General features: G+C 43.3%; 1 protein-coding gene and 1 pseudogene across 1 annotated transcript in view; one reads left to right on the forward strand and one right to left on the reverse strand.

The window, feature by feature from the left end:
- NKAIN3 (sodium/potassium transporting ATPase interacting 3) overlaps positions 1–24,925 on the reverse strand; it is a 253,632-nt gene that overhangs the window by 73,618 nt on the left and 155,089 nt on the right. The gene's annotated exons all lie outside the window — the stretch shown is intronic.
- On the forward strand, positions 5,811–5,930 carry LOC136649808 (5S ribosomal RNA; annotated as a pseudogene).

The raw sequence follows: 24,925 nt of genomic DNA on the forward strand, positions 1-24,925 counted from the left end.
CTTCCAGTCCTCAACAGGTGCCATAAACGCTATTAAGACCGCTGCGTGAAATGCAATCTGATTCCCCTGGTCTTCTAGGTCTTGACATCCACTTCTTCCCTACTGTCTTTTCCTGAAGATAAAGGGGCTGTAGGTGTTGCTTCCAGACCAAAAGTGGAGGCCCATGAAGGCAAGACTGGACAGTTGCAGACAAGCAAGGAGACAAGGCAGTTCACAGTACCCTAGACAACTCCCAAGGAGTAAATTGCTCTGACAAAGGTCAGAGCTAGATGAAGAGCCTAAAACTTCCCTAGATGATCCTGTTTGGACACCGCTCTGTGTGTTCCACTTTCTGATGTTTAGTTGGTGGTGATGCATGGAGGGGCTTTCTGTGTAACAGCCCGCATTATGCAGAACAGCCTCCTCTGTAAGATATGGCTGGTGTCCTCCCTATTAGCGTTTCAATAGAAAATGAGAATGCTTTTGTTACAGCAGGATTTCCTGGCCTTTGTACATATATAGCAACTGACGATTCCAAAATTATGGCCAATGTACTACGTGGCAGACATTTTAAATTCTATAATGGGGAAGCATCAACCAACCATTTTCCTTACTCAAAATGCAGCACTCTCTGTTAAGCCGACAAGGAGAACAGGTAAAACATGTGGCAGATACTCTAAATATTCAGTGAAAAGTCTCAGTGAAGAAACCAATTTTGCCTTCACAAATCATGATGGTATTGGAAACAATTTAGGAATAAGAGACCTTTTTTTCTAAAATTAATCAAATAAAGATGAATAATCCTCCACTGCTGTGGCTGCAGAATGGTTGGGTTGATGTTTGATTATCTGACTGCAGAGATTTGGTATACTGTACATGTATCATTCTGCTTTCTGAGGAACATTAATTAGGTTAATTCACTTTTGAAGAAGTGACTATCTGCTAGCTGAGGGATATGACATCATAAACATTTATACATCAGAGAAAAATAGCCTGAGTAATAGGGAAATAGATCACTCATGAGTAATCATTACTTATCAATTGCTGTGTGATGACAGATTGATTAGAACATTCCTGTAGATCAAAAGACTGTAAGCAATGACTTTAAAGTAATTTGCCCCCATAAAGCAGTCAGTGGCTTAGGGGCAGCTGTACTTTGGAAATGACTTAGTGTCTTTTAACCAATATCTCACACTGCATTCATCTGACTGAAAAAATCCTTTGGGGTCTATAACTCTTGCTATAGCTTGAATTATAATGAAGGAGGTCTAACCCTATCTTTCACTTCTGCATAAAAATTATTCCAGGCCATTATACAGAAGGTCATCCTAAATCTGCAGAGGTACTGCTTTCACTTTTCTGCTGACAAATGGTTGTGCGGCAAAGATAAACCAAGGCCAACATGCCCCAAAAGAAAACTGAAGTTCTTTCCAAGGCCAGAGAATTCCTGGCACTCTGGCCCTTCCACTTGCTACTCCAGCCCATAACTAATTTCCCCCTTGTTTCTCCTAGACCTGGGGAAAAAAATCACCAATCCAAGTTTTAAGTGCCAGCAAATGAACTAGAAAAGGAGAAGAAAACCCAAGAGAGATTCAGAGCTAAGAGGCTAAAAGCAGCCAATCCTCTATTCAAAATTCTGAACCATTAAACAAAAGTCCACATTTTTAAAATTTTATTTTTCAAAACAGAAGTAACATGTGCACACCAAACAGCATGTGGAAAACCAGCTGCATCAGCTCCTTGCCATAGGACACTGCAATGGCACCTGGACTAGATGCCTTTAAAAGATTTATTGACAGATTTATGGAGAAAACAACCATCACAGGTTACAAGCCATGGTGACTATATGCAACCTCCAGGGTTTACAGATAGCCTATGTCTGAATGCCAAGTGTAATGGGGTGGCAGCAGGATATAGATATATCTTGAGTGCTTCCAGAGCCAGAGTGCTCAGGAGCTTTTGATGAGCATGGAACTTAATGGCAGTAACACAGAGATGTCACATGGAAGACATGCTAACTTCACAGCAATTATACAATGTTGTCACATAAATGACATGCTGATGTCACAGCAGTGACACAAGGATGATGTGCCAACATCATGATTATTACTCACTTTCATCACAATGCTGCTCTGGGCATAACATGCTGTGTCATTGTTTCCATAGGCACTGCGAAGCACTGAGCCAGCACTGCTTTGCCAAGACAGACATGGCATTTAGACTTTGCTGCATAAAAGTGGTGTGCTATCACTGTGGCATTGCCAGGATATGACTGAGGTTGCACCAGCATCCGTGTGCCACTGGTGTGGCATCCAGATAGGATTGAGCTGCAAGAGGGTGGCCAGACTGAGGATAACATAACAGCCCAACGTTGCGTATTAGGCACTAAAGAAAATCACACGTAGTATTTTTAAACTCATTCTGAAAACAAAGGGGACTTCGTTAGTGACAAATTATGTCCAAGATGGGATATTATGTTATGGCCAACAAACACACTATGGAATCCAAAAACTTTCAATCTGAAGAAAATTGATGGAATAAATTAAATGAGGCATGATGTTTGAGTAGAAAAGTACATGAATCTAGGGAAGGAAAAAGGAAGCTTTTTATTTTGACTTTCTCCAATTTTTGTTAATCTGTGGTGATGTTATTTTTTTTTTTAACCTAGTTGTTCCTTGGTCTCTCCGAGGTCATGGACACACTTTTATCTTTACTTTTAATAAATCCCTTCTGTATGTATTTTATTCATAGATTTTTGCTTTATACTACTTTTACCTTAACAAATTTTCCTCTGAGAACCAGTTTTCTTATCAATTTTTAGGGACAAATTTTCACTTTTGACCGATTTTTGTGGGTAAATTATCTTCAAAATGATTTTTCTCCACCTTCACCTATTGATCCTAGAATATTCAGACAAGATGGATAAGAATTTTCCTCTAACAGTAGGGGTAGTTTATTAAGTTAAATTAGGAAAATTTTAGCACAGTTCTGTATTGGATTACTCAGGGGGCAAATTCAGTGTATATAGCTGTTATGAGCAGGGCAAGAGTGAGGAGAGCTAGTATGACAGAGGTGAAGAAAAATAAAACAGAAGCAAATAATGGCTTAGTACAGTTACCAATGTTAATGAAAGCCTCAGAGCCATTCACTCCCTATAAACAATATCTGGGATGCAACTGAAGTAATTGTGAGGCTACTAGGACCTTAGAAATTCACTGACTTTTTTGAGTCAAGGCTTAAGAAGTATCTAAGGATTTTGAGTCCACAGTACACACAACATAGGAAGTTGTCATACCAAGAGAGAACATTGGTCAATCTAGCACAGTTTTGTTGACACTCACTGGCAGTGGTTCATCAGAATTTCATACAGTAGTTTTTCCCTGCTCTTCCTGACCATGGGTTCTTCTGTATGCAAAAAAAGACATGCTCTACAACTGAATTATTGCCATTTCCACAACACACAACACTTAATCAGACGACACCAAACTTTTCCGAGTGGTAAAGACCAGAAGTGATTGTGAGGAGCTCCAGAAGGATCTCTCCAGACTGGCAGAATGGGCAGCAAAATGGCAGATGCGCTTCAATGTCAGTAAGTGTAAAGTCATGCACATTGGGGCAAAAAATCAAAACTTTAGATATAGGCTGATGGGTTCTGAGCTGTCTGTGACAGATCAGGAGAGAGATCTTGGGGTGGTGGTGGACAGGTCGATGAAAGTGTCGACACAATGTGCGGCGGCAGTGAAGAAGGCCAATTCTATGCTTGGGATCATTAGGAAGGGTATTGAGAACAAAACGGTTAGTATTATAATGCCGTTGTACAAATCGATGGTAAGGCCACACCTGGAGTATTGTGTCCAGTTCTGGTCGCCGCATCTCAAAAAAGACATAGTGGAAATGGAAAAGGTGCAAAAGAGAGCGACTAAGATGATTACGGGGCTGGGGCACCTTCCTTATGAGGAAAGGCTACGGCGTTTGGGCCTCTTCAGCCTAGAAAAGAGACGCTTGAGGGGGGACATGATTGAGACATACAAAATTATGCAGGGGATGGACAGAGTGGATAGGGAGATGCTCTTTACACTCTCACATAATACCAGAACCAGGGGACATCCACTAAAATTGAGTGTTGGGCGGGTTAGGACAGACAAAAGAAAATATTTCTTTACTCAGCGCGTGGTCGGTCTGTGGAACTCCTTGCCACAGGATGTGGTGCTGGCGTCTAGCCTAGACGCCTTTAAAAGGGGATTGGACGAGTTTCTGGAGGAAAAATCCATTATGGGGTACAAGCCATGATGTGTATGCGCAACCTCCTGATTTTAGGAATGGGTTAAGTCAGAATGCCAGATGTAGGGGAGAGCACCAGGATGAGGTCTCTTGTTATCTGGTGTGCTCCCTGGGGCATTTGGTGGGCCGCTGTGAGATACAGGAAGCTGGACTAGATGGGCCTATGGCCTGATCCAGTGGGGCTGTTCTTAATCCTCTCCCTCTCGCATCCCAGCCCTGACACAACATAACAGATCCTTTGCTACTCTTTGTTTGAAGTCCTGTTTCTTCACTGATTAATTGCCATCTAATCTGTAATTTTGATAGTGTTGATTTATAGAAGACTGAGGGTAAGTTGCAATTATATACTAAAGGTCTACTATAATTTCATCCACTTGTACACTGTAATCACCAAGACACTGCATTGTGGAACTGGAGAAATATGTGACAGACAGTGCTCTCTGTGCACTCCAAAGTAGTATTAGGGCAGAAAGTAAACCACCAATTAGGTACCACGCTACTTATGGCCCAATCCTATAATCCTTATAGGATCACCTCTGCCACCTCTTCTTCACCTCTGTCACCTTATAGGATTATAGCGCTAGCAGAGCAAGTATTCCATCAGTACTACCTGCTTTACCGCTGCCGAAAAAGGTAGTGCACAAAGTAGTACACTGCCTAACTGCTGGTGGGAAGGCTGGAGTCTTCCTGCACCCGTCAGCAGATCACTGACCACCAGCTGGAGAAAATACAACAGCAGGAAAGGCAGGACAAAGTGAGGAGGGGGCAAAACTGGGTGGGAAGACTGTGGGAAGTGGTTAATCCAGTGGCAATGGCGTGCACTGGATTCTAATCTCCTTTTCTGCAGCCTTCCTATCCCATACTTTCCTCAGATGTGTACCAGCAAAGTCTCTGGCACATGACTCAGTAGGCCCACTGCAGACAAGGACCTGCTCTCCCACAAGTTATTTTAAATTATTGTGAAGACTCTCAAAATAAATGAGCACTGCTAGAATGCACTTCCACAAAATCCTACTGGTATGATAAACACCACTAGGGAACTTAGGGCACAATCCTAACCAAATTTCCAGCACTGGCATAGCTGTGCCAGTGAGGCATGTGCTTCATCTTGCAGTGGGGAGTGGTCATGGAGGCCCCTTCAAGGTAAGGCAATGTTTGTTCCCTTACCTCGGAGTTGCACTGCCCTTATGTCAGTGCTGGAGAGTGGGTTAGGATTACAGCCTTAGTAGATGAGTGCCTCTTGTTTGGAAGAAGGTCACCCAAAAATGAAGTGGTAGATTCTTTCAAGAGGCTTCCTAGGCATACAAAAGTATATAAGTTTGTGTGTGGAACGTGTAAAAATTCCTTTCTAAAGAAAAAGACCAAACAAATAGTTCTGAGAGCTCTGAAGCCCCTAAGGGATCTTGAGTGCATAGAGCAGCTGACACAAAGAACACAGAGGTTAAAAAAATACAGGACAATGGACAGCAGGAGAAGAGACAGAATAATAATAAGCAACAGCTCAGGTTCGGGGTTTGCATTCAGTTCCAACTTCACTGTGCAGAGCTATATAGTACAGCATTTTTCACCCTGCACATGCCCAATCTCATCTGATCTCGGAAGCTAAGCAGGGTCAGGCCTGGTTAGTACTTGGATGGGAGACCGCCTGGGAATACTGGGTGCTGTAGGCTTATACCATAGTCTTTCAAGACTGAAGGTTGCCAACCAATGGAGCTGGGAAAGACAAGTGTATGCTTCGTGCCCTTCCTGAAACACACATACCCTGCAAGTGCTGAACATCACAACCAGACTCTTGTTCCAGACTGCTAGAAACCTGACCCACAGCACTCTTCTTAGATGCTGTCACGTTTTGTGGCAGGATTCACTTGTCCAAAAACAGAATTTACCCATAATAAGTAAACTGGTATTCTTGAGCCCACGTCGGACCTGGAGCAAAATGTTCACCGGCTCCAATTAACTGAAGTAGGCCAATCCTCCCCCCCACCCGAGTGCACACTTATCTTAAATGATATCACTGTTTCATGGTTTCTTGAGGCCACTAAGCATGCACAGGATGTTTGGGCGCGTTTTCTCCCTCCCTTTTTCCCCCTTCTCATTTGAAAACTGATGTACTTCTGTGCACCGAGGGATACAGAAACTACTACCTTGTCTATGGGTGGCTCTGGCACACAAACCATTATGAAGTCAACTACCTGAGTACTGTATATATATATTTATTATAGTGTGAGATGTTGACAGAAAATCAGGGTAGAAATGGGCAAATAATGACTATATTCTACCATATTCATTATCATTTGCTATACTATCAACAAATATTGCTGACAGAATCTAGCTGAGTTTGTGATCTGAATTGCAAAAATTAACCTGTCAACAGGAAAAAAAACAAACCTCGCTTATAAAAGCTGGCTCAAAAGTTCTGAACTGGAGTTTGTTTCCAGTCAACAATGCAACTGTTAACAGAAGCGATGCTTTAAAGATTTGTTCACTGAGGAAGTCTGCAAATGCCAATTGCATACATTGTGTAAATTACACTCTTGCATTAGAAACCTAATTGTAGTAGTAGCAGCAGCAGCAGTAGTAGTAGAAGATGAAGAAGACCAAAGTCTTCTCAGCATTTTCAATAAGACTTCAAAACCACACACTCCATGGGCAAATCAACATAATTGTACTTTAAGGCCATGAATACAAGATAGAACTCTTGAAAACAGACAGCAAGGAACATCCCAGTAATAATAATAATAATAATAAAACTTTATTTTTATCCCGCCCTTCTCCCTAACGGGACCCAGGGCGGCTAACAACATACTAAAAAAACAAATTTTAAAAACATTGATAGAAGCAGATAAAAACATTTAAAAACACACTACAGACGCCATAAAAACAGTAGTCAGATTAAAAGAGTAAAAGAGCAGATCACCGAGGAATCAAGCCTGTAAAACTAAAAGATGTATAAAAAAGTTAAGAAGGCCAGAAATCAGAAGTCTTGTTTAAACAACAGTGTTTTCAGGCCTCGCCGAAAACTCTCAAGGGAGGGAGCCATTCTCAAGTCAAGGGGAAGGGAGTTCCATAATGTTGGTGCCACTACCGAGAAGGCCCTATTTCTTGCAGCCGCCCCCTGGACCTCCTTGGGTGGCGGCACTTGCAAAAAGGCCTTCTCTGATGACCTGAGAGGACGAGCCGGACTGTACGGAAGTAGGCGGTCTCTAAGATATCCTGGCCCAGAGCAGTATAGGGCTTTAAAGGTGAAAACCAGCACCTTGAATTGGGCCCGGAAACGAATGGGCAGCCAATGTAGCCCCCGGAGAAGCGGGCTGACAGAGTCAAACCGCCTGGCTCCGGTGACCACACGGGCCGCCGCATTCTGTACTAATTGTAGTTTCCGAACCGTCTTCAGGGGCAGCCCCACATAGAGCGCGTTACAGTAATCTAACCTAGATGTCACCGTGGCATGGATCACCGTGGCCAGGTCTGCACGATCCAAGTACGGACGCAGCTGGCGCACCAGCCGAAGCTGAGCAAAGGCCCCCCCTAGCCACAGCCGCCACCTGGGAATCCAGGAGCAGCTGCGAGTCCAGGAGGACCCCCAAGCTGCGAACCTGCTCCTTCAGAGGGAGTGCAACCCCATTCAGAGCAAGTCGATAATCCAGCACCTGCATCAAGGATTTCCGAACCAGGAGAGCCTCTGTCTTATCCGGATTTAATTTCAGTTTGTTAGCCCCCATCCAGATCCTCACTGCTTCCAGACAGCGCTCCAGGCCCTCAACCGCCACCCTGGAGTCTGGAGGAAAGGAGAGATAGAGCTGGGTGTCATCAGCATATTGATGACACCTCACTCCAAACCCCCGGATGACCTCTCCCAGCGGTTTCATGTAGATATTAAATAGCATGGGGGACAGAATTGAACCCTGCGGCACCCCGCACCTCAAGGGCCAGGGTGTCGAACAGGCATCCCCCAGCACCACCATCTGGGACCGACCCTCCAAGTAGGAGCGGAACCACCGCAAAACAGTGCCTCCAACTCCCAACTCGGCCAATCGGCACAGAAGGATACCATGGTCGATGGTATCGAAAGCCGCCGAGAGATCCAGCAGGACCAACAGGGACGCACTCCCCCTGTCCAGTCCCCGGCGTAGGTCATCCACCAAGGCGACCAAGGCAGTTTCCATCCCAAAGCCCGGCCTGAAACCAGATTGAAAAGGATCCAGATAATCCGCTTCATCCAAGACCCTCTGGAGTTGGGCCGCCACCACTCGCTCAATTACCTTGCCAAGAAACGGGATGTTGGAGACTGGCCGATAGTTATTCAACACAGTGGAATCCAGGGAGGGCTTCTTCAGGAGGGGGCGAACCACCGCCCGCTTCAAGGCGAGCGGCAACGTCCCCTTCATCAAAGAAGAGTTGACCACCCTCCCCGTCCACTCAGCCAGTCCCCCCCGGACCGCTCTAATCAGCCAAGCTGGGCAAGGGTCAAACAGGCAGGCAGACGGCCTCACACTCCAAAGGAGTCTGTCTGCTAATGGGATAGGAATTGAGTTTGCGGTGATAATATATTCCTCTTCTTAATACTATGGGTGTATGATTTGTGTAAAGGGGGCAAAAAAGCATTAGCATGTAGAAATTCCATTCCATTAGCATGTAGAAATTCCAAAACTGAGAAAAGAGAAATCTTAAGAACTTGATTTGTTTCGCCAAGAGCTGAATACAATTGCAAGATTTTCAAAATGTAAACAATAGGGCGTTTGCCAAGTAAGTCTAAATATCAAGGTTGAGGGGGTAATGCTGAAGAAAAAACTTTCTATTATCATGACTTTTAATACCTGGACCAGTTCAGCACATTCCATTCCTGAGGCAAGTTGATTTTGGGGGTTAGGAGAAAAGTTTAAATAGTAAAGAAAATCTCAAACAGAGATCTTTGGGTTCTATCTGGTACAGAAGTCATTCTGAGCTGAGGCAACTTTGTCAGCATGCCTTCACCTGCTGTAGCATAAAAGTACTGAGCTGAAAAGTTAGGTAAAAATTCATAGTCCAATATACTTAGTTGTTATAAGAAAAAATGTTCAATTACCCCCCCTCCCCAATTTGAACAGAAAGCCAAGTTTGAGAAAACAAATTCCAAAACAAAAACTCTTCACTGTAGATTAGAGTCTACAGCCTTGTGTAAATGCTACAGCTTTGCTACAATATATAAAACACTTTGTAGGATTCCAGACTATTTTTGTCACGATGACAAGGCTTTCTCCATCCAGCTGCACTAGACAGACAGACAGATTGAAAATGACAGTTTTAACTAACCAAGTGGAAGAAGATAGTGAGAACACGAGGCAGACTCTCAGAGGCTCTTAAGAGAACCCTTGGAAGCCTCCCTCCTCTTTTGAACCTGAGAAAATTAATAAGAGACTCAAAATGCATGCAAAGTACACTTGTCAACAAGAGTGGGACTCTTCTAATCCTGTGAATGGATTGTGGCAAAGGAGAAAAAGAGAAAACAAGTTATTGGATGAGTGGGTTGGTTCACCGTATCCTCAAAAGAGCTCTTTGCTGGGTAAGGAAAGCCAGTACACAGGGCCTCTGAGATGAATTTTAACAGGGGGTACAAAGTTTCTTTGGGGTCCCTTTGCACAGGTAGAGGGGTGAAACAGAGTGGGAGAGAGTGGTGACGGGCAAGCAAAATGGGGGCAGGAAAGGGCGAAACAGGGTGGGAGGAGGGAGATAGTCCTTGGAGCCCAGGTGTGCCAGCCCATGTGGCATTGGCAGCTAGATACAATAATACAGAAAACCAAACACATTCCTACATCTTTCTAAAATCTTTTAAATACAGAAAATCATGCAGAAAATTAGTATCATATTAAGGCTCACACTAGAATGGAAAGTGTTCTGTGTGTACCAAAACTTTCTTCTGCAGTAGCTGTAGCCCCACAGCTGTGTCCCTGAGTTCCTATACACTCTTTCATCCTCGGCATCACCTGGCAGGACAAAGTTCCAAACAACACAGTCCTGGAACGTGCTGGAATCCCTAGCATGTATTCACTGCTGAAACAGAGACGCCTGCGTTGGCTTGGTCATGTCGTGAGAATGGATGATGGCCGGATCCCAAAGGATCTCCTCTATGGAGAACTCGTGCAAGGAAAGCGCCCTACAGGTAGACCACAGCTGTGATACAAGGACATCTGCAAGAGGGATCTGAAGGCCTTAGGGATGGACCTCAACAAGTGGGAGACCCTGGCCTCTGAGCGGCCCGCTTGGAGGCAGGCTGTGCAGCATGGCCTTTCCCAGTTTGAAGAGACACTTGGCCAACAGTCTGAGGCTAAGAGGCAAAGAAGGAAGGCCCATAGCCAGGGAGACAGACCAGGGACAGACTGCACTTGCTCCCGGTGTGGAAGGGATTGTCACTCCCGGATTGGCCTTTTCAGCCACACTAGACGCTGTGCCAGAACCACCTTTCAGAGCGCGATACCATAGTCTTTCGAGACTGAAGGTTGCCAATACACATTTCATGATAAGCAGATCAACAAGCCAAAGAGTTCCTGTAGCAGGCCAGTTTCCTCCCAGATTTGACACTGTGTAAAGAGTGTCATGTATGCATTCCTTGGCCCAGCATGCATGGCTTGACAGTAGTTGCAGTAGCTGAAGCTGTATGGTTGTGGTAGTGTCCCCAGCATCTAGTGTGGGCAGCAAGTCTGAGCAGTTAGGAAAATGTAAGATCCCAGCAAATTTCTGGGCCCCTTTAGCTCATGGGCCTCCTTTTTGACCCAGGTACAAATTGCCCCCTTTATTCCCTCTCCTAGGGCCTGCTGGTACAAGTAGCTGCTTCTTCCCTCCTATCTACGACTGAAAGGGAGGAAGGATAGAAGATCCCGGAGCACCAGTGGTTGGAGACTCAGGGCCCAATCCTATCCAACTTTCCAGTATCGGTGCAGCTGCAATGCAGCCCCATGGTAAGGGGGCTCCCATACCTTGAGCAGGCCTCTATCACTGCCTGCCCGCTAGAGGATGTACTGCACATCCCATTGGCATAGCTGCACTGGCAGTGAAAAATTGGATAGGATCAGGCCCTCGCTACACACTGGCCACACAAAGTCCCACAGCAAGTAATGATCAGACTAACCATTGTCAGCGTGATGAATGCTATAGCAGTTCTCATGCTTCTGCAAGCAAAACACTGTTCTTGGATTTAGTGTCACTTTTCTCACATAATACTCTGGCATGAGATTTAGGAACAATCTTTCGGTGAGTGAAAGACACTTTCCACCTGCACAAGGGTATATTCAAATCCTGCCCATTGCTTTTTCTTTCTCTACTGGCTTTAAGAGCAGTGCTGAACTGAGAAATTTTTGCTTGTTCAGGTCTGATGGTGCAAACCTAGAATTCAAAAATCAAAGCAAGAAATCAGGAAGTTGCATTAAGCCAGAAAATGTCTAACTCAAAGACTGGAAGCAGGTTTCAGAGTCTGTGGGTGAGAGGGGAAAAAACAGACATGTCGGTCTATGGAAAATTTAAGTGAGCAATAACTCAAAATGCAGGAAAAACACATCCAGTGTCCAGCAGCTTAAGCCATTTCTGCCCAACGTTGCATATACGCAACAGGAACCAAATGTGTACACCTGTGGGCCAGGCAAAAATGGGTTAAGCCAGGTACTTGTCCCATTGCACAATTTATTTCCAAGGCTTATAAACACAGACTTTAGAAAGCTCAGGCAAAGAGTACTTAGCACAGATGCCATGAATCTGAAGATATACCCTGGATTAATAAGCTTTGGACTCAACTAGCCTATACAGATTGCAACTGTATGTCTACATGAGTGAGCATAGAATTCATGATCATCAATATCATTCCACTGTGAAATCAAGCCATGCAACTTAGCCCAATATTTCCCATTGGTGGGAAATCAACAGCTTTGCTGCTTAGCAATACACACCTATCATTCACTTTTCACTGCTCTACTCTACACATTGCATGTTCCATTCCTATGTTCAGAAGAGGCTGAAACTTAATACAGTACCATTCTTCAAAGACTTTTTTCCATTAACATTTGGCTTCTTACAGTAACTATAAATATGCTATCTGGTGACTACTCAGTGATACACAAATGATGCTAAACACTGTTGGTAAAATTTCAGGAATGCATAATAAGGAATTTCTATAGAAGAATATCATTGGCACAGTAGGATTTATACTACTGTTTCTGAAATTACTTGGCTGCTCTTTTCTCTCAATAGTTCTATCACCTCTACATACAAAATTACAAACAAAACAGTGAATGATCTGTGTCCTAACAAAGCAAGTTATTTTGTTAATTTTGAGAAAGGGAATAACTAAAGGCACAATCCAGAGGTGCCTTTGGACCAACGCAAGTCCTTTGCGCCGGTCCAATGTCATCGTGAAAGTGCTGTAAAGCACTTTTGCACTGACATAAGGGGAGACAGGCCCACGCACAAATGTGTGCTGGCCTCCCCGCACTGACGCAGGCACCAGGGACGTTGAGTTTACATCGGCCAAGCTTGGCCGGCTCAGGGGTCCTGGGGGTGTGTGGGAAGCGCAGAGAGGGGGTGGGAGGGAGGCATTTCGGGGTGGGGGGAGGGCAGGTGGTGGGCATTCCCAGGGGTTTGGCAAATACGGAGAGGGATATGGGGCTGGATACTAGCCCCAGTCCCGGGCTGCTTGGATTTGTGCCACCTCTTTAGGTGATACAGATCCAAGTAGCCCCACTGGGGCTGCTGTGGCTCTCCCCAGGGTAAGGGGGAAAGCCTTCCCTCGCCCTGGGCTTACCCACAAGGAGCCCGAAACTTGAGCTGGATATAGCGCAGCCCCGCCGGCCTGCCTGTTCCAAGTTCCAGAGCAAGTTAGAATTGGGCTGCCCGACAGTTCTGTTACAAATTGGTGGTGGTGGTACCCTGTTGTGTTCTTCAAACTTTGCTCAAGGTCAGGCCAGATGCAAAACGCCTTGTCTCCTGTCGTCTCCACCTGCTCCCTGGCTCCTCATGTTATTATGAGCACAGCACTAGTATGTTAATTTCCTCAAAGTGGCTGTAAGTTCCAGATCACACCCAGTGCTCAATAAACTCTGAAGATACAGAGAATTCTGCACAAGAACAAAGTCATCTGGTAACATAATAGAGCAATACACTGTAATCAACACTGTCCCCTATAAGCCCCATACTGAATTTGCCCTGGCCAGGGACAATGAAAGCACTTAAGCTCTATGTGGGTTTCTGCACCTTTGGTCTGGACCAAAGATCCCTTAATGTTCTTGTTTTGAATTTATATGTAGGTCCACCTCTGCATGTTCCTCAGCAGGTATGGTAACTGTTGTCTCTTCTGTTAGCATTCAACCAGCAGTCCAAGAAGCAACATGGGAAACAAGGTCCAGGGTCTGCCAGAGTGGATAATAACCTGCCATTTGCACCTGCTACCCCTTTTGCCCCCATTCTCAGACATTCCACTTAGAGTGGAGTTAGATCAGGGCAGTCCAACTTTTGGCAGCTGGGGGGGCATGACCCTTCCTTGATCCCCGGCTACGCCAATCTGGATGTAATTGGCGGCGATGTGATGACTTCACCACCAATTATTTCCAAAGTCTGAGTCTGCCTAAGTCATTTGGCAGGCTTGGGACGCAAGGAGAGGGGGCAGCAGTGGGTGCAGTAGGACTTTTTGATCCCCAAGCCACACCATTCTGGTGTCTCCTTGAGAGGCTGCAACAGCGTGGCAGGGAGACCAAGAAGCTTCTGGAGGAGAAGGAGGAGGCAGTATCAGGGGCTGCAGCTGGAATTTCGGGGGTCACCAAAAAGGGCTTCACAGCCCGCATGCAGTTGGACCACCATGAGTTAATTAAAAGACAAAGAATTGCTACCATTCAAAATCTCTTCCTTTTTCCTTGTAGCATCAAATGTAGTCCATCAAGCTCAGCATTGTCTGTATGTTAGCAGCGGCTCTCCACAGATTCAGACAGAGGACTTTCTATGCTATATCTATTGACAGCAGAGGAGGGAAAATAAAACCGTCTAATGACATAATATATGCTGTATTATGCTAGACATTGCTGGGAAGAGGGGAAAATAAGTAAGATAATTGCTTTATTTGGTCTGGAGAAAATTCACAGGAAATGTTTCTAACACAGAAGGCCAAGAATTTCAGCACTGAGGTGATTCCATTAAAAATGGAATTATAGACTCACACTGAAGGCACCCTTGTCCATGCGCTTTCGAAAAGACAACAGTAGGGAGGCTCTTAAAATGGTGACTGTTAGAAGATTATGCTAATTTTTGAGAGAGATTTACTTTATTCCTGTTTTGCTCTTTGGAATTTTCTCAAACAATTCAGACTTTCAAGAGGGGACTTAAAAAAAAAAAGATGTGACATTCTTTTATCATGCAAATATGAATGCAAAAAATGTGAGCAAGAATTAAACCACAGGTTACACAAAAAAGAAGGGGAAAACATATCAAAGTGCTCTGAAAAGCCCACTTCTCCCCAGGGAAATTAAACTTGCAAATATATTCTCTTTTCCTCTCTCTTCCCCCTCCACTTTTCTTTTTAAACAGTTCTCTCTCTCTCTGTCTCTCTCTCTCTCTCTCTCTTTGCAGGTGTAGGTTGGAAGCAAGAAAAGATACTCAAATGCAGATGCAGTTCAAAAATATACATCTTATTGGAGGCTATTGCATGCTTTTTAATGCAGTTAAAAGGCTCAATTAAGATACTGTGAGGAGACAACGGTATAGCATTTTTAATAGAAACTTCTCTTAGTAGGAAGAGCAAAATGAAGATGGCTCATTTAAAAGGAAAGGCACTGCACAGTCTGTCTGATTCCTGTAAGAGAACCTTGAAAGTCTTTATTTTGAAACCCTTGTGTGAATGATGAAGACACAGAAAGCAATCGCTAAACATGCTTGCAAACACTCACCTGTCAGCAAATATTTTAAAAATATACCAAATGCTTTTTCTGTCTTCCTGCTGACATATCCTCCTCCTAAAATCAATACTGTAATGGAGCACACCATCTACAAATACCCACATTTACTGATGATCAACAGAGAAATAAAATCAGTCATTCAGATATTAGTCTGTTATATTTTTCCCCCCAGCACTTAATTAGAGCTAAACACCGCTTGCTCAAAGAATCATGCAAAGACACCAAAGGGTGCATAATATACACTGCTAAAAGAATTCTGAAAGTACAGTTACATGCTTGCATCACTTCCCTGAGTGATGAGTAGGTCCAGGGGCACAATGTTAATCAGGTTCTGGCTTCCTTTGAAGGGGAAAGCACTGGAAACTTATGGAGTCTTTGCAATATTTGTCTTAATTACAAATCTGCAGGTTAGGCCAGTGATTTTCATCCTTTTTCATCTCACAGCACACTGACAAGAGGCTAAAATTGTCAAGGCACACTATCAGTTTCTTTGACAAATGACAAGACACACCATGCTGCTGGCAAGGATCACCCTCCCTCAAACTCCCGTGACACACCTGCAGACCATGTGTGGCACACCAATGTGCCGTGGCACACTTGGCCTGCTGGGTTAGGCATTGGATAGAGATAGCAGATCAGTTTTCTAAGCATTTCTGTACCCTAAGGTGCTTTGACCCTACCCAGTTTGTCGATTTTAGTATGTCCCACACTCAAGCCAAATCAACTATCTGTTATTACTCAGAAAATAACCAGAAAATGCTTCCTTTGCCTTGTCTTACAATATGCTGACCACACAAAGGCAGAGGAAAGAGTCAGGTTATACTTCAACCCCTACCATCTGGTAGGTTTTACATGAGAATCTTGTAAGCCACTGTGCCGCAGCACACTGGTGTGCTGAGAATGGTATGCAGATGTGCCATGAGAGTTTGGGGTACAGTCATTTATTAGTAAGACTTTAGGGAGATGTGAACCCCCTCCCCCCCGACAGGGCAGTGTGCCTTGTTAATTGTCCAAAAAATAATGATGTGCCTTTACAATGTTAGCATCTTGTCAGTGTGCCATGAGCTGAAAAAGGCTGAAAATCTTAAGTCTTGATGGAGATAGAGCAGCCCAGCCTGTACCATTAACAGTCACTAGATTTTTTTTTTTTTTGGTCAATTTCCCAATTACCAGGCATTGTCTGAGGGCAGCCAACTCCATTCACATATAACATTCTAATTTCATAATAGTGCGCAAAGAGGGAAAGACACAGCATATTTAAATTGCTTTATTCTGTTGAGAATCCTCAGTGAGAGAGCATGTGTTGGCTGCTGGCTTCCTTAGGGCTTCCAATCTAAACCTCCCAGCATTTTTTCAAGTTTCATGGAAACAGACATAATAGATACAGGCAGGAGCAAGAGTCTGCAAACTCAGGTGCATCGTCTGTTAGAGAGTTAACACTTGCGGAAAAGGGAATAAAAATAATAACTCCAATATGACTACATTTCAACAGTGAGGGAACACCATTGTTCTATACAGCATTACACATGTCAAAGCATACTTGTCTTGAAAGCACATGCTTCATGCATGCTTGAACATCCATGAACATTATTCTGCTTCAACAGATAACTGTTCTTAGTAATACATTGCTGCCTTGTCAACAGAACTCCACCATATAGAACTGGGTGTACAAATCATGCTTACCTGAGTTTTTTAAGCGCTCATAGTGACACAGCATTATCCAAGGGTTTTTTCTCTCCCCTGGCATACAGCTGTGTTTTTGTGTCCGCCCCCCCCCCCCATGGCTGATTTTGCTGAAATTTACACTGGGGCTCAACTTGCTGGAGACTTGAGCTTTTGGTCATTCCAACCTTCTCCATTATGGCACCCTTTGGATATAATGCATGTGGCAAAATGATATTAATTTCGGTCTAAAATTTGAAGGAAGAGCTCGCAAAAAGAGTTTAGATTGTCCACACAGGCCAGATATTTAAACTGGTTCATTCTGTGGAGCTGACTGAAAATCTGAGTATTTAGAAATTCAATTCATGGTACTACCATTGGTTGTATCACTTTTCTGAAAGCACTAGTTTCCAGGACTAGCACTTTCCTATTTCTTCTCCATCAGCTGGATTATTATTCTTTACTCTCATTGTTCCTGCTTGTTTGTTTATGCAGACATAAGATTTGTTATACGTTTGTTGGTGACAACAGTAGATAAATGGGAAAATGCTGTCCCTTCTTCCTCATCAGTCATATTCATTATTCTATCTTCTGTTTTACTGCTTCCTAAATATTGGCCAATTGTGACATTTTTTGACTGATTTAGATTTTCAGATCTGGAGTTGCTGTTGTGGAGGAGGAATTCTTAAAGGAACAGGAGACAGAAAAAAATATTCTGCCTTTTGCCTATATGGGGTTCTAAAACTGGCCTACATTTGCCCATAATAGCAGCCCATTCTTACTAAATTTCCCTGTATACTTTTGGATTCTATACTATCCTAACTGTCCTTTCTCTTCTTTGGACCCCAACATGCCCAGGCATGGCAGGTTCCTCTTACTGGAAGCAATTGTGTTGCTTCATCTGACCACAATTTTTGAATCTTATTTTGGTGTTTGGGGAATTTTTTATTGCGGCTGTTTATTTTCTCGCTTATGCCTCACAGGTAATGTTATGAGCAAGTGCCAAGCTACTAGGTCTCCATTCAAATCAGTGTTTGGATCCAGTTTAAGATGAGCAATTCTGATTCAACTGTCCACAAATGTACAAGTAACATGTAAGGTATTCAAGCCCACGTGGTCTCTGGGCTTGGCAGTCTGACTCTATGGGGCCACTGCTCCAATGGCTGCACTGGCTGCCAGTTCATTTCCAGCCAAGGTGCCAATTTTATCTTTTATGATCTGGGACCAAAGCATCTGAGAGGGACTGTCTGCTTCAATACATTCTGGTCTGTTCCTTTAAGATCATTTGAGAGGGGCCCTGCTGCAGGTGCCGCCCTTAATAGAAGCTGGGCATGGAAGCAGGAAGTAGAGTCTTCTCTGTGATGGCACTGCAGCTGTGGAACTCCCCTGTGGCTGAAGAACTGCCCTTGTTTTGCAGATGTTCTGGAAGGTGTTTTATTTAGATTTGCTTTTGGGGGTGGTTGGGGTTGGGTTGGATGGGCTGTTTATTCTGTGCATCCAGCCTAGGAAGATAGGACAGTCATGATGGTGGAGCACCATTGTTCCAGCTCTTAAACCAATGGGCCAATCAGATGTGGCACAGTGAGTCTATTTCAGATGACTTTACCCCACTGCCAGCCCTTTTTTGAGCATGGCTTGGAAACCATTTTCCTATTTCAGTATGGAACTAGATGGCCACTTAAGGGCCAAGAACCATTTTTTTCTTCCACTATTGCTTCTTAATGAGTGGTTTTTTGCCCAGTCCTTACTGATGCCTGACTGGACTGATGCTTAGTGAGTGGTGCTCAATGGCCACACCAGCAAATGAGTGCAAATATTGAGGAATCATTTCAGGTATCATTGGTATGCACCTGGAAGCACTGTTACGGTGAGAGGACAATTATCATCTGCCCTTGATTGATACGCTGCAGATCTTTGTTATACTGATATAGGGCCCAATCCCATCCAACATTATAGCACTGGTGCAGCTGCAATGCAGTCCCGAGCTAAGGGAATAAATGTTCCCATACCTTTAGGAGGCCTCTGTCACTGCCTCTCCATCACAATATACAGTGCATGCCCCATTGGCATGGCTGCACTGGCACTGGCAAATTGGATAGGATTGAGCTCATATTCCGTAATCAAGTTATGGTTCAAGTTTAATCCAATACAGATGTCTCATCTCCAGCGATGTCACTAGGGTTTGTGTCACCCTGTGCAGGAGGTCAGCATGTCACCCCCATGATGGACCTCCTCCCATGAAGTGGGGTGGAGCAATGCCCCAGATGGTGGACATGCTTGCACCCCTAGTGACGCCAATGCTCATCTCTTATTTCTGAATGTGAGCACAAAAGCCTCACAAAAAGGTTTGAAATAACCTTGTCATTGCCCTTGTGCCATTCCTGCTACCAGGTAAGTTGGGGAGAAGGGAAGATGTGACAGAGCAGGGTTTATGGCTTCAAGCAGGAGTTGCAGGGGGTGGGTGGGGAGGGGGATTCAGAAGGGGCTGACTGGGGTTTCCAAATTCAGAACTGGGCCAAAATGCACTATTTGCAGTTATTCTGCAGACTATTCTGCAAAAAGCTGTCAAAAGCAGACTTTTTTTTGGTTAAATATAGTCGGATTTTCTGAACCCCATTCTAAATTGACCTGAGAAGAGTTCGCCATCACTACTTATTTACAATGTATTAAAATCTACCTGCTCTTAAATACTGGATAATATATGACAGTTGATTTACGCATCACAAAGGAGAAGGGTCTATTCTCCCAAATCTATTTTTAGCTCAGCTCTTCTAATTATTTTCTCTTGTTTCCATTTTGCCTGAGATCAAACAGAATCAAAAATTGGGCTCTTCTTTCTGCCACATAAAATTTAATGGGTTTCTGGGATTTTTAACAGGAGTGTGAAGAATTTAAGAAGTTAAGTTTGGCAGTTATTCTTCTAATGTCCAAGATTTTTTCTTTAAACTGTCCATGCAGCTCAAGTTAATGATCCCTTCTCTCTCTTATTACTACACCCCAGAAACTCAGTTATTATAGCTTTGACAAATCCAATGACATTTCTCATCTGTTAACATGGGAACAACTTCTCCACTATGTTAGCAAGGCAGAGCAAAGCAGACAGTTCTAGTAATCGGTTTTGGCATTTACAAAAGAGCCTCTCTCCACATGGTTTCGGGCAGTCTTCTTGGATGACATGAATGTTCCTACAACTTTAAATTTAATGTTGTGCTACAGATCACTGGAGCTTTTAAAAATACGCTTTATGCTCTCTATGGGGTCAATTTCTTGGACAGTTCCTCAACAATTCGTCTCTGACATAAGGGAAACATTGGCCAAATTCCCCTGACAGTCTGAAAATAAAAGTTTGTCTGGATCATTTCCCAACCACCTTTAGAACAATATTCCTAGCTATATTGAACTGTTAGTTAGGTTAGCTGTTTGGATTGTAGCAGTTGTTTGCTCATTTTAGAACTGGACATTATTAAGGGATTAATTGTTGGATAATTTTTAATAATGATATATGAAAAACAAAATTAACTTTACTGTAACATGAACACAGAGAGGCTTTCCCCCCCCCCCAACTTAACAAATTAAGCAGTTGCATTTTGAGACACACCATTCATCTGTTCAGCCCAAAACAGTCTAAACCCTGCTAACTGGGTAAGAGGCACGCTTTCAAGTGGGTGCTCCTCTTTATAGCAGGGGGAGAGTAACTAGCCCACCTCACCCCAGCAGTGTCTTTTCTAGTGACTGTCTGCTGATGTTCTTTTGTATCTTTTTAGATTGTGAGTCCTTTTAGGACAGGGAGCCAATAGATATTTGATTTTCTCTGTAAACCGCTTTGTGAACTTTTAGTTGAAAAGCGGTATACTAATACTAATACTAATACTAATACTAATACTAACACTAATACTAATAATAAACCAGCTGGCTCTCCAAATAGGGACTTAAGATGCTTTTGCAACTGGAGCCAAATTGCTACCCAAGATGGTACCAAATTGCTACATAAGATGATTTTGCAACTGGAGACTGAACCCTGGAATTTCTGCATACAAAACACTGAGCCAACTTTCCCCAGCATTTCCCAGACTTTCAGCTGTGATGCCGTATGGTTCAGCTCACTATGGCAAAGGGTGGAGGGGTAGGCCAGTGGGTGGGGACTGGGCCACAAAAGTGGAAAGTTACTGGATCCTTGTCCCCTTTACTAGCCACACTTATGAGTTGAAATGAGTATAAAAAGCTAGCTGCATCTAGCTATACTTGTGCATGATCTCAGGCAACTGGCCTCCTTGCTGCTTTGCTTTGGTACCAGCAATAAACAAGCTGTTTTCTGCTATACCTTCCCTCAGAGTGTTAAATTGGGATATAGCACTCCGGTAACAAACCTCACACTACCTTTTTGGATTCAAGGGCAATAGTTGCATGCCAATCTATGACGCTGCAGCAAACAATTTGAAAAGTATATTTGTAAAAATTGCCTGCAACATTTCTATTACTAAAGAGATTAAATCATCAGTAGCAATTTACAGGAGCCAAATATGTAGTCAAGTACAAGATTCATAACAATATAATTTGGAAAAAATGAGATAATGAGTAGCAGCAAAATATTTCCTTTGGATTATCTTGATGCTGTTCTTATAACAACCCTGTAAAGCAAGTATCATTATACCCGTATTGTAGCTGGTTTGCCTAAGGCCACCAGGTGAATTCAAATGAGAAACAAGATTCAACCTGGAAGTGGTGTTTTTTCAGCTCAGTCAACTAGTCTGCAATCCTACACACACTTTCCTGGGGATCAAACCCCAATAACACAATGGGACTTACTTCCCTAGACATGGCTAGGCTTGCAATGTTAGACATTACACTACTAGGCCAATAATTAAATGTATAATTGCCTCATATTTAGGGCATTCCAGTGCCAGTTGTAGACAGACTAAGTTGTTTGAGAAAGTAATCAGTTCTTTGATTGAGGTGACTGTGCCCGCTTGCCTTAATCTGACAATACACACACACACACACACACACACACCGCTCCCCAACCTCTTCTTGCTGGTAGCATCTACCCCTTTTTCAAATGGCTCTTATATGCCCATAAAATACCCGATGATGCATAGGAAGGTCAGGCGGGCAGGCTATGTGCCTCAATTCCCTGCCATCACCATGAAAGAAGAGGGTCTTTAGTGGCCTTACTGAATCACTATACCTCTTTCTTATGATAGACCTGCTCAACTCATGATTCAGCAAGCTAATACAGGCCACCAGGGTTTAATACACTTTTACCAACTGCTTGGGACAGCAAAAACTGTAGGAAGGGGATATGAAGTCTCTGAGAGTCCACAATACAGGTTCATGACATGCATTCAGGTGCTTTATTCTCCCCTCCCCTCCCCCGCCCCGGGTATTTGGTGAAATATCAAACAGAAAAATTTCATCTGGAATTTTTTGTTTCCAAAGGTCATAGTTTATGGGCATATGGCTTCTTGAGTAAATCATATAAGATAGATCAAGAGCCCAAACAATTAGCTATGCTCAAACTTCTAACCTGGGCTGTGGAGCACAGATGCAATTTTGTGATGCAACAGAGTGGTTATGACTTTATTCCTTCAAAGCCAAAAATAGATTGAGGATGGCGCCTGTGGCTGGGAAGGCCTAGTTTCCAATTCCATTAATAATTAACTTTATCACCAGCAGCCACTTCCCATTTTCTGACAGGAAGTCTGTAAAATGTCGTTCTTTATCAGCTCCATATGATAAATGTTCCCTAAAGTCAAAGAGGAGCAATGCAAGTATCCCCATTTTTCAAATTTGCAATGGCACTTGGGGGGAAAATAAGACATCAGCCTACAAAAATAAATGTAAACTTACTTGCAGGAAGACAATGCAACAGACAGACACTATCCTTTTCGGAACATTCCTTCTGTTGCTCATTTGCAGTATCACATAAAGACAAGAACAACATCCGCCCTCCCCTTTGTGGCTTTTTTGCTTCTGGAAAAACAAAAGTTTACAGCTGCAATGTATCCCCATATTACTTTTCCCCCCTAATAAGGACTATTGTTTTAGTTAAAGCAAAATGGGATCTGATTACTAGCAATATGCATCACAATCAACCTTAAATTCAAAAACCTTAAATATTATAAAAATAAGTAGTATTATCATTATTTATTTTTATTTTAGATATTTATATCCCACCTTTCAATCCAACGAGGACACTCAAGGCGGCTCATTAGCTGTGACATTTAAAAAAAATAGTTCACAGGAATCTGGTTATTGCTTCAAGCCCTCCCACTTATGACTTAAATATTGTTTTGCCCAATGCCATCTTGATGATCTCTTTGGCCAATGGGACCAAAGAGCAGCCTAGAAATATTTTAAATAAATTAGGGTCCAATCCTATCCAATTTTCCAGTGCCAGTGCAGCCATGCCAGTGGGGCATGCACTGTATCCTTTGACGAGGAGGAAGTCACAAGACGCCCTCTTAAGGTATGGGGACATTTATTCCCTTACCTTGGGGTTGCATTGCAGTTGCACCAGTTCTGGAAAATTGGATAGGATTGGGCCCTTAGTCCTTAAATGAAAATTACTGTATTATTATGTACCAGTTTGTCATTCTTATGGGCTGCAATAACCATCCTTAACATACTGACGAGGAGGTGTGCTCTACTGAGTTCAGTAAAACTTATTTCTGACTTTGAACATGCTTAGGATTGCATCCTTGATCTCCCTGGTGAAATAATTTATTTAATGAGATCGAAATATAGGCATCCCTATTTGTAATATTGAAAAATAGGTGCCCTGCAATGGCTTTTGGAAAAATGCTGCATGCAAATTGGATCCCACCAGAGAGATGAACAGCTGTTGAGCTTCACTGAGAAGTATGATGAGCACATCAATAATTCAGCAACTGCTTAACCACCTTTCAGGAAAGACTCGTCCCCCAACAAAACAGAATTCAAAATGCAAAATACATCAACAAACTGTCTGAAGCAAATGCAGGCAAGCTGACTAAAATGTTGGACAAAGAGATCCTTTAAGCTCTGTCACAGGAGGTTCATAGCCAGAAAGTTTGTGATGAGTTCAGTTACACATGCAGTTACACATGCACAAGGAGAAGACAGTGCAATAACCAAATTTAGAATGTTACACCCACCAGCGACATGTTGCGTAATGAGCTGTAGACATGCAAAGCCTAGTCAGGATTCCACTTGGATTTCTGTGTGTGACAACCTTGCATTATCACTTCCATGTGTTCAAGCCACCTTATGCAAGCTGACGGCTAATTTAGGATACAAACCATACTAGAGATTAAACATTCCTCTTAAGAATGTTAAAACTCTTAAGAGATAACATTATAATTAAATTCTAGATGAATCACCACCACATGCTAATCTCTGTCACAGAGTCACTTCCCAAGAGTGACAATTTCATTCACTTAGGTATAATGCATATCTGTGCAAAAGTACTCAAATTTAACATCTGACAGAAGCCTGTGTAGCTCAGGTGAGCAGAGAATGGAACTATAAGAATGACAAAGGATTAGAAATGATTTATTTTAGTGCAGCACTTTCTTAGACTGCATACAATTTATTGTGACTTTTTCTTAAGAATACCACAATCCTAGATCCAATCCAACATTGGTAATTCAGCATGTACTAATATTATGGAGAATGAGACAAGGATAAAACCTTGCTATGGAATAAAAAATTGATGCACAGGTTGAATCTCGTTATTTGCTGGGTTCCGTTCCCAGAACTCATGTGGATGGCAAAAATTGTGTTAAAGCAAATCCATTTAAAAAACAATGTCCTTTTGCTAGGCGATTTAAAAACAGCCTTGCTTACCTTTGTGCAAAACCGGAAGTGGAGCGCAATTGCATTACTTTCACTTCGAACCAGCTGGGAAGCCCTGCAGGCACTTGCACAGGGCTCCCTGCACCCCGGGAAGGCTGCTGCAGGGACTGGTGAGTACATCCCAGTCCCTGTAGCCCCATTAGTGACGCGATCCTGGGGATCACATCACTGCCTTCCCCCCTGCCTCCGCCCCTTAAGGGGCAGAGGCCAGGTCCCTATGGCTGGGGCGTTGCGACGCCCCAGTCTGAATACCACTGCTATAA

This window comes from Tiliqua scincoides, chromosome 4, assembly GCF_035046505.1.
Source record: "Tiliqua scincoides isolate rTilSci1 chromosome 4, rTilSci1.hap2, whole genome shotgun sequence".
NCBI lineage: Eukaryota > Metazoa > Chordata > Lepidosauria > Squamata > Scincidae > Tiliqua > Tiliqua scincoides.